The sequence below is a fragment of the Papaver somniferum genome, chromosome 5 (genome assembly GCF_003573695.1).
Source record: "Papaver somniferum cultivar HN1 chromosome 5, ASM357369v1, whole genome shotgun sequence".
In the NCBI taxonomy this organism is placed as follows: Eukaryota; Viridiplantae; Streptophyta; class Magnoliopsida; order Ranunculales; family Papaveraceae; genus Papaver; species Papaver somniferum.
The window spans coordinates 1,416,829-1,426,790 of NC_039362.1; positions in this window are offsets into that span (position 1 = coordinate 1,416,829).

Genomic DNA, 9,962 nt, shown 5'->3' on the forward strand with positions numbered 1-9,962 from the left:
TTCCCTAATCACAAGACTGCGACAATTCGTCAAAATCTGAACAGCTTTGTACAATTAGAAGGTGAAACCTTAGCTAGATATCTTGAGAGATTCAATGAATTGTTGCTTAAGTGTCCCCATCATGGTTTTGAGAAATGGAGACTTGTGCAAATTTTGTATGAAGGTTTAGATGTCTCCACCCGAACAATTGTAGAGTCTATGTGCAATGGACTCTTCACAGATAAAAGTGCTGATGACTCTTGGGCTTTCCTAATTGAAGTTGCTGAAAAAACTCAACAATGGGAGTCCATTCGTGAACCTAGAAAGACTACACCTGTAGATAAGGTCCATAGAATTGAGTCTAATTTGAGGAAATGCAAAAATGGCAGCACTAGCAAGAAGAATAGAAGCATTAGAACTTCAGAAAAACGTAAAACCTTCTACCACTGCTTTCTGTGAACATGTCGAAATGGCTATCTGTGATATATGTAACGGTTCTGACCATCAGGTCAGTGATTGTCCGGAAATGCATGCATTCCAAGAATAGGCTAGAACAGGCACATGCTATGTTTCAAAAACAAGAGCATAACCCTTATTCACAGACCTACAACCCAGGATGGAGGAACCACCCCAATTTTTCATGGTCTAAAGGACCCATTCAAGGAGGACCATCTCAACCCACTCAAAGCTATCAAAACAATCAAGGCTATCAATACCCTAAAAATCCTCAACAGCAGTCGTACCCTCAATACACTGCTGACAAGAAATTGTCTAGCATTGAAGAGAGTATCAATCAATTGACCCAACATCTGATGAAGAATGAGAAAGCAACTGATCAACGAGTCTCCGCTCTAGAACTACAGATGGGTCAAATTTGCGATGCACTGAATACAAGAGAAAAGGGTAAACTTCCTAGCCAGCCCCAACAAAATCCAAAGAGGATATTTCAAGCAGGCATCATCTTGCAATGAAACCTCACCCGATCAAGCCCATTCCATCACCACTCTCCGAAGTGGTAAGATTGTTGAGAACAATGTAGGCATACCACAATCAAATGAATCTGAGCCAAGCATATCATTGCCTACACCACCAAAGAACACCTCCAACTTAGAAAAGGAACCTGAGTACATTAGCGAAGCCGACAATCCCACTGTTGTGAATACCCTCTAACTCCTAATGTCATGTTGCTCCATATCCTCAGAGGTTAGTTCGCCAACAGATAAGCACCCACTACAATGAGATGTTAGAACTGTTCAAAAGAGTCAACATCAACATTCCTTTTCTTGAGGCAATTAAGCAAATCCCTGCATATGCCAAATTCCTCAAAGACTTGTGCACTCAAAAGCGCAAGATTAATGTGCACAAACGTGCTTTCTTAGCTGAACAGGTGAGTTCCATCATTCTGAACAAAACTCCACCTAAGTTTAGGGACCCAGGTTGTCCAACAATTTCTTGCACTATAGGAAACCACATGGTCAGTAAAGCTTTATTAGATCTAGGTGCAAGTGTGAACCTCCTGCCATATTCTGTTTATGCGCAGTTAGGTCTTGGAGAATTGAAGCCAACACCCATAACTCTCCAATTGGCGGACCGATCCGTCAAAGTCCCTCGAGGTGTAGTTGAGGATGTTTAATTAAGGTTGATAAGTTCTACTTTCCTGTAGACTTTATTGTCTTAGACACTCAACCTGTACAAAACCCGGATAGTCACATTCCTGTCATTTTAGGACGTCCTTTCTTGGCGACATCTAATGCGATCATCAATTGTCGTAATGGAGTGTTGAAGCTGTCTTTTGGGAACATGACTGTCGAGCTGAATGTGTTTAATGTTAGTCAACAGCATGTGAATCTTGATGATGAGGATGTACATGAGGTCAATATGATTGAGAGTTTGATACAAGATTCATTGACTGGCATTATGTCAAAAGATCCCTGCAAGCATGTTTGGAAGATGTTAACTTGGAGTTGTATGATGATGAATACATTGGTGAAGTCCAATCTTTGCTCGAATCTGTACCTCAAATGGACATCACTAAATGGCAGACTACAGTGGAACAACTCCCACTTTCTGAGAAGTCTGTTATATCTTCGGATGAGTCTCCTAAGGCCAAACAGGAATTGAAACCATTACCTGATACTTTGAAGTATGCATTTCTAGGTCCTTCTGATACTTTACCTGTTATCATTTCTTCACGATTAAACATAGAACAGGAAAACAAGCTTTTAGGAGTACTTAGGAGCAGAAAGAAGCCTTAGGATGGACCATCTCAGATCTCAAAGGGATAAGCCCCACCATTTGCATGCATCACATTAATCTTGAAGAGAATGCCAAACCATCTAGGGAAATGCAAAGGAGACTTAATCCTAACATGAGAGACGTTGTTAAGAGTGAGATCTTGAAGCTACTTGATGCGGGTATCATATATCCGATTTCAGATAGTAAATGGGTTAGTCCCATTCAAGTTGTGCCTAAGAAGTCAGGCATTACTGTAGTTCGGAACGAAAAGAATGAGTTAGTCCCTTCACGTACAACCACAGGATGGCGAGTATGTATCGACTACAGGAAGTTGAACACAGTAACAAGAAAAGATCACTTCCCCCTTCCCTTCATAGACCAAATGCTAGAACGTGTGTCTGGACACAGTCACTACTGTTTTCTAGATGGCTTTTCCGGTTATAACCAAATTCACATTGCACCGGAAGATCAGGAAAAAACTACATTCACGTGTCCATTTGGGACATTTGCTTTTAGACGTATGCCCTTCGGGCTGTGTAATGCACCTGCTACTTTCCAGCGTTGCATGATGAGCATTTTTTCAGACATGATAGATAGTTTTCTCGAGATCTTTATGGATGATTTCTCTGTGTTTGGTCTTCTTTTGACGAATGTTTGGACCATCTAGTCCTTGTGCTATCAAGATGTAAGCAAAAGAATCTGATTTTAAACTGGGAAAAATGCCACTTCATGGTGAACTCCGGCATAGTTCTAGGACACATCGTATCGGAAAAAAATTGAAGTAGATAAAGCTAAAGTCGACCTCATTCAACATTTACCCCAACCCCACTCTGTGAAGGGGATTCGATCATTTTTAGGTCACGCCGGATTCTACCGGAGATTCATCAAAAACTTTAGCCAAATCTCGCCCTTTGTGTAACCTACTTGCCAAAGATGTTGTCTTTAACTTTGATGCTGCTTGTGTGAAGGCGTGGGAAGAACTCAAGACTCTCCTCACCTCAGCTCCTATTGTCCAACCACCCGACTGGGAACTACCGTTCGAACTCATGTGTGATGCCTCTGATTACGCCGTTGGCGCTGTTTTAGGACAGCGTGTTGATAGACTACCATATGTGATATACTATGCTAGTAAAACTCTTAATGATGCTCAACTCAACTATTCGACTACCGAGAAGGAGTTACTTGCCGTGGTATTTGCATTAGACAAGTTTAGATCTTATTGATAGGATCTAAGATCATCATATACACTGACCATGCGGCTTTGAAGTATCTTCTTTCTAAGAAGGATGCTAAAGCTCGCCTTATTCGATGGATACTCTTATTACAGGAATTCGACATCGAAATCCGTGATAAGAAAGGTTGTGAGAATGTGGTTGCTGATCACTTGTCCCGATTAACTAGTGAGTCTATTGATGAATCTGAGCTGATTAGAGAATCATTCCCTGATGAACAATTGATGTCTGTGACAAACCTTCCTTGGTTTGCCGACATTGTTAACTACCTTGCTACAGGTAGAATGCCCTCACATTGGTCGAGACAAGACCGCTCCAAGTTCTTGGCTGAAGTTAAACATTTCCTTTGGGACGACCCATATTTGTTTAAGTACTGCCGAGACCAAATCATTAGGAGATGTGTACCCACATGGAACAGAAAGATGTGATATCTTTCTGTCATGACCAAGCATGTGGAGGCCATTTCAGTGCCAAGAAAACCGCTGCAAAGATCTTGCAGTGTGGATTCTATTGGCCATCATTGTTCAAGGATTGCCATGATTATTGTGTTGCTTGTGAACGCTGTCAAAAGCTAGGAAGCATTTCGAGGAGAAACATGATGCCATTGAACCCCATTTTGATTGTGGAGATTTTTGATGTTTGGGGGATAGACTTCATGGGTCCATTTCCCATTCTGACGCAATTGTACATCCTCGCAGTTGATTACGTTTCTAAGTGGGTAGAAGCCATAGCAACCAGAACAAATGACCACAAGGTGGTACTTTCATTTCTAAAGGAAACATATTTTCACGTTTTGGTACCCCTAGAGCTATCATCAGTGACGGCGGTTCACATTTTCGTAACAAGTACTTTGAGTCTTTAGTACGCAAGTATGGCATAACTCACAAGGTTGCTACTCCTACCCCCACCCAGACTAGTGGACAAGTGGAAGTTCTAATAGGGAAATTAAGCACATTCTGGAGAAGACGGTCAACCCGTCCAGGAAAGATTGGTCATTGAGATTGAATGATGCTTTGTGGGCCTATAGAACAGCTTATAAGACACCAATTGGCATGTCCCCCTATCGTCTAGTGTATGGAAAGCCGTGCCATCTACCTGTGGAATTAGAACATCGTGCCTACTGGGCAATCAAAGAGCTGAACTTCTCTCTGGACGAAGCTGGAATTCAACGGAAACTTCAACTCAACGAGTTGGAAGAATTGAGAAATGAGGCTTATGACAGTGCCAAGTTATAAGCAAAATGAAGATATTTCATGACAAGCGTATTCTACGCAAATCCTTCACTCCTGGTCAGAAAGTCTTGCTGTATGACTCCCGATTACATCTTTTTCCAGGAAAACTGCGTTCCAGATGGAAGGGTCCGTACCTAGTACGCACAGTTTTTCCTCATGGAGCTGTAGAGCTGGAGGATGTCTCCAACAAGAACGTTTTCAAAGTCAACGGGCAGAGATTAAAGCCATTCCTTGAGCCATTTCCACCCGACATTGAAACAACCAACCTGGAGGACCCAGTCTATGTGGACTAAACTGGTCCACTCTTTCCCTAAATAACCAAAAAGTTTTCCAAATGTTTCCCTAAAAACCAAAATTTTTCTTTTCCCATCAAAACCAAATTCCCCCACAAAACCAAATTTTTCCAAAAAGTCCAATCCCATTAAAAACCAAATTTTCTTGTAGATAATGTGTTTTAAATTTCCTTTTGTATATATTTGTGCTCATCCATTGTGACTCTAATATGATGGATTTTTGCCTTGAAAACGGAGTTTTAATCGAGCTTTCGCCGTACAATCGGGTATTCTCTCTCCTTTTACTCTACTCAGCATGTTCCTCTTCATATATTGTTTTATAATTCTTTCCATATTTTGAAACATTGAGGACAATGTTTAGTTTAGGTTTGGGGGTATAGAGTAGATACCATTAATTGCCATAATTGAAAACAACTCCTCTTTTTGAAAAAATTGAAAAATTCAAAAAAATTAAAAAATGAAAAATCATAAAAATGGAGCTCATTTACCTTGAAATGTTGACTCTTGTGCAAATATGTATTATTAGGAGTCTTAGTCTAGATATTTAGGCACCCTGATTCTAGCACAATTCACATAGTGATAAGAAATTTGCACGCGCACGATCTACCAATACATGTATGGCCTCGATCTTCAAGGTGTTTGATAGGAAGTTACGATTGCCAATCACTTTAGAATACTGAACGAAACTTGACTAGCTTGTTCTTTGGTTGGTTGGGATAGAAGGTGGAGGTTACATTAAGAAAGACAACCATCGAATTTAACTGGGTGCATCAAAAAGGGCTACCTCTTGCAAAGTGTCATGTAATCTTTTGTTTCCTTTTGTATGTATCAAAAGTGTTTCTTTTCAAAAAAAAAAAAAAAAAAAAAAAAAACGATGTATATATTCAGAAAAAAAAATAAATAAAAAAAATAAATAAAAAAAAAATCAAGTATTTATCAATTCCATCCTCTCTTGTTCCAAAAATAAAAGAGAGTAGTCAATGTAAATAAGAGTCATGTAAAGAGTCATTTTGTTGTTTCATTGTAATAAGCAAGGAGGGTGTATGCCATTGATGTACAACGCGAGTAATTGTGAAATACCTCCAACTCATTCACAATTCTCGTAAAGTCCGGACAGCTAGCTAGATTTCGACCTTGGTTCTTAGCCTGAGAAACTATCTCTTGGTGATTAGTAGCCATAACTTCAGATCTTTCTTTACACATGTGTAGATACACTTTACACTCTTATCACATGTCTTTTTTTGTTATCAGTGCTAGGATTGTGCCTTCAATAGCTAGATTGACATATCCATTTTGTTGTGAGCTTAAACTGTCTTGCACATGTCACATTTGATGGAATATGAGCTTATATTTTGACCTAGAACTTTGTAGGTACGTTCTAAGCAAACCTTCACGAGACTTAACTCGTCCACTAGGGACACTTAGTGGTTTAAAAGGCTTAGTGCATACGCTAAATGCATTCGAGAGACCAGCGACAGTGGTATAGGTAGGATTTCCTTAGTTTTGTTTTACTTGAGGACAAGTAAAATTCAGGTTTGGGGGTATTTGATGAGTGCCAAATATTATATATATTTATCCCTTTTTGTTGGAATTTTAACTCATCTTTTGTGCATTAATTCTACATTTTATCCCATATTCTGTATTTTCCTTGTTTTCAAGAATAAATATTTTTATTAATTAATTTTGCATTTTTAGGTAATAAATAAAGTTTGGATGAATAGCGGAGCGGAAAAGAGCAGAAAAGTAGTGAAAAGCCGGGAGGAATTACACAAGGAAGCCGCGAAGAATGTTGTGCATAAGACCAAAAGGCTAGAAGTGGGCTTGAAGAAGAAGAATTGTCCTTAAAGAAGATATGGGCTTGGCATACCCAAGGCCCAAAACCCTTACTCAAACACATTTCCACTATCCAAGCCCGTCTCGGATTTCAGCCGTCAGATCGAAGCATTTCAACATCCTACGGTCGCTCCATCATCGCACATCAAACTCCGAAGCCCCCGCTTTACATCGCAACGCCCATCTCCATCTTGGGTCGCCCGTTTTGCTACATCCCTTCATCCGACGGTCGCTCCACGCTTACCTCCGTATCGCCGTTGGATCCACCTACCATCTTCCCATCCATCGCTCCTTGTCGCAGATCATCAAACCTCGCTGAACCCGCCTAACACCCAAGCATCGAACACCCTATACCCATCGCCAAACACACCCTTCTTCCAAAACCATCGAATCCATTCTCTTTCCCCTCACCTCCATCTGCAACTCCATCACCACCACGCTCTGCCACCACCACATCCACCACCAAAGCCATAATGGCTCCTACCAACTAAACCCATCCCCTACATCACGTCCTATATCCCTCTCAGCGACTAATTTCACCCATTTTCACACCTCTAATCCCTAGATGTGGAGTTGGTGAAATAAGTTGATGAGATGGATGTAATTGAAGCATGGGAAGGAGCAGAAGACGTTGAGGAAGCATGGGTCGACGAAATAGAAGAAGAAATCAGAGAGTTAGGTGAGTGAATTTGGTATTTGGTGAAACCCTAATTTTACTGATTTGGGGATTTTGAATTTATTTTGTTGTAACTATAAAAGGGTGTTAGGGGTTGTAAAATTGGGCATCTCTGGGCTAGCCAGTGAGCACTATTTGCAATTCATTTTCAATTCATGTTGAATCTCTCGTATGCATAAAAGTTGAATGTGAATTGTATGTTGTGTAATGTGGAGCATGTTTATACCTGTTAGTATCATGATTACAAGCATGTCCATGTTCTAATTCACTTGCTAGGGTTTAGAGGAAGCTCTTGATCATATGCTAGGAATGTTAATGTATTTGTATGTTCTTTTATTGAGCTGAATTTCCTTAGGATGAATGCTTAGCCATTTGGGCTACCTGCTTGTGATCACCTGTGCTGTTAGAAGACAGCTGATACTAGGAGTGGATCTAGGTCTTTGTCCAAGAATTCAATCCACTAGAGAGACTGCCTTAAGCTAAACTAGCTAGAGAAGCTAAATGCCTGTGATTAGTTGTGCTAATTAAAGACAACTGATGCTAGGGGTAATTTGGCTAGGATAGTTAGTAGAATCCTCATTGTAATCTTTCAGGAAAGAACAAGACATACATTGCATCATAATTTCCTTAGCCTAGGGTCAAGTAGTGGAATCAAAAGCCTTAGTACCTTTCTTTGAACTCAGATAACCTTAGAAATTTAGAAAACTTTAGCAAATCCTCCAAGTCCATGTGGACAAACCTCTATTTACATTCTATCTTCATCAAGACCCTGTATACTTGTAGGTAAAACATAGGTTGTAGTTTTTAGGTCTCATTCCTTGAGCTACCAAGTTTTTGGCGCCGCTGCCGGGGACTCGGTAGCGGTTTGCTTGTTTTCTGTTTTCTTTCTTTCTTGTTTTCTTTTTAGTTGGTTGGGCTTTGTCCCAATTAATCCAAAAATTTTCCAAAACCCATTGTGAAACCAAAACCCAACAAAACCAAAATTCTAGGTCATGTTTTTTTTTGACTGTGGGCTTGTTAGATGTTATTTCATCGATCAATGATCTTGTTAGGATATGGTTGTGACCTTTAGAGACCAATCAAACCGACTAATTAGAGTCAATCCAATAGACCCAATTGACATACCCACATCTTCTGAGGAAAACACACCGGACCAACCTGAGATAATGGAAGAACCCCGTAGTCTCAAGGATTACATGTATCCCACAAGGACAAGTCAACCCTCGTGCATTGTTTTACCAGAAGTTGCTGGTCATTATGAGCTAAAATCGAGCACAATACAAATGCTTCCCGTGTTTAGAGGAATTGAAAATGAAAACCCTTACCATCACGTGAGAGAATTCGAGGAGATTTGTGGAACTATACGTTTCACTCAGATGTCTGACGAAACCCTAAAATTGAGACTATTTCCTTTCTCTTTGAAGGAAAAGGCCAAGTCATGGTTGTATGCTTTACATCCACAGTCAATTAGGACATGGGACAACCTCACAAAAGAGTTTTTCAAAAAGTTTTTTCCTAATCACAAGACTGCGACAATTCGTCAAAATCTGAACAGCTTTGTACAATTAGAATGTGAAACCTTAGCTAGATATCTTGAGAGATTCAATGAATTGTTGCTTAAGTGTCCCCATCATGGTTTTGAGAAATGGAGACTTGTGCAAATTTTGTATGAAGGTTTAGATGTCTCCACCCGAACAATTGTAGAGTCTATGTGCAATGGACTCTTCACAGATAAAAGTGCTGATGACTCTTGGGCTTTCCTAATTGAAGTTGCTGAAAAAACTCAACAATGGGAGTCCATTCGTGAACCTAGAAAGACTACAACTGTAGATAAGGGCCATAGAATTGAGTCTAATTTTGAGGGAAATGCAAAAATGGCAGCACTAGCAAGAAGAATAGAAGCATTAGAACTTCAGAAAAACGTAAAACCTTCTACCACTGCTTTCTGTGAACATGTAGAAATGGCTATTTGTGATATATGTAACGGTTCTGACCATCAGGTCAGTGATTTTCCGTAAATGCATGCATTCCAAGAATATAGGCTAGAACAGGCACATGCTATGTTTCAAAAACAAGAGCATAACCCTTATTCACAGACCTACAACCCAGGATGGAGGAACCACCCCAATTTTTCATGGTCTAAAGGACCCATTCAAGGAGGACCATCTCAACCCACTCAAAGCTATCAAAACAATCAAGGCTATCAATACCCTAAAAATCCTCAACAGCAGTCGTACCCTCAATACACTGCTGACAAGAAATTGTCTAGCATTGAAGAGAGTATCAATCAGTTGACCCAACATCTGATGAAGCACAAGTCGATGGCTTGTTTGTTGATAGAGGAAAGAATGGTAATAAGAAACCGAAGTCAAAGAATCGTTCCAAAAAGAGCGATATTTAGTGTTATTATTGTAATAAACCAGGTCATATTAGGGTTGATTGTCTCAAGCTTAACGCAAGAGATGAAAAACACGAGAAATCG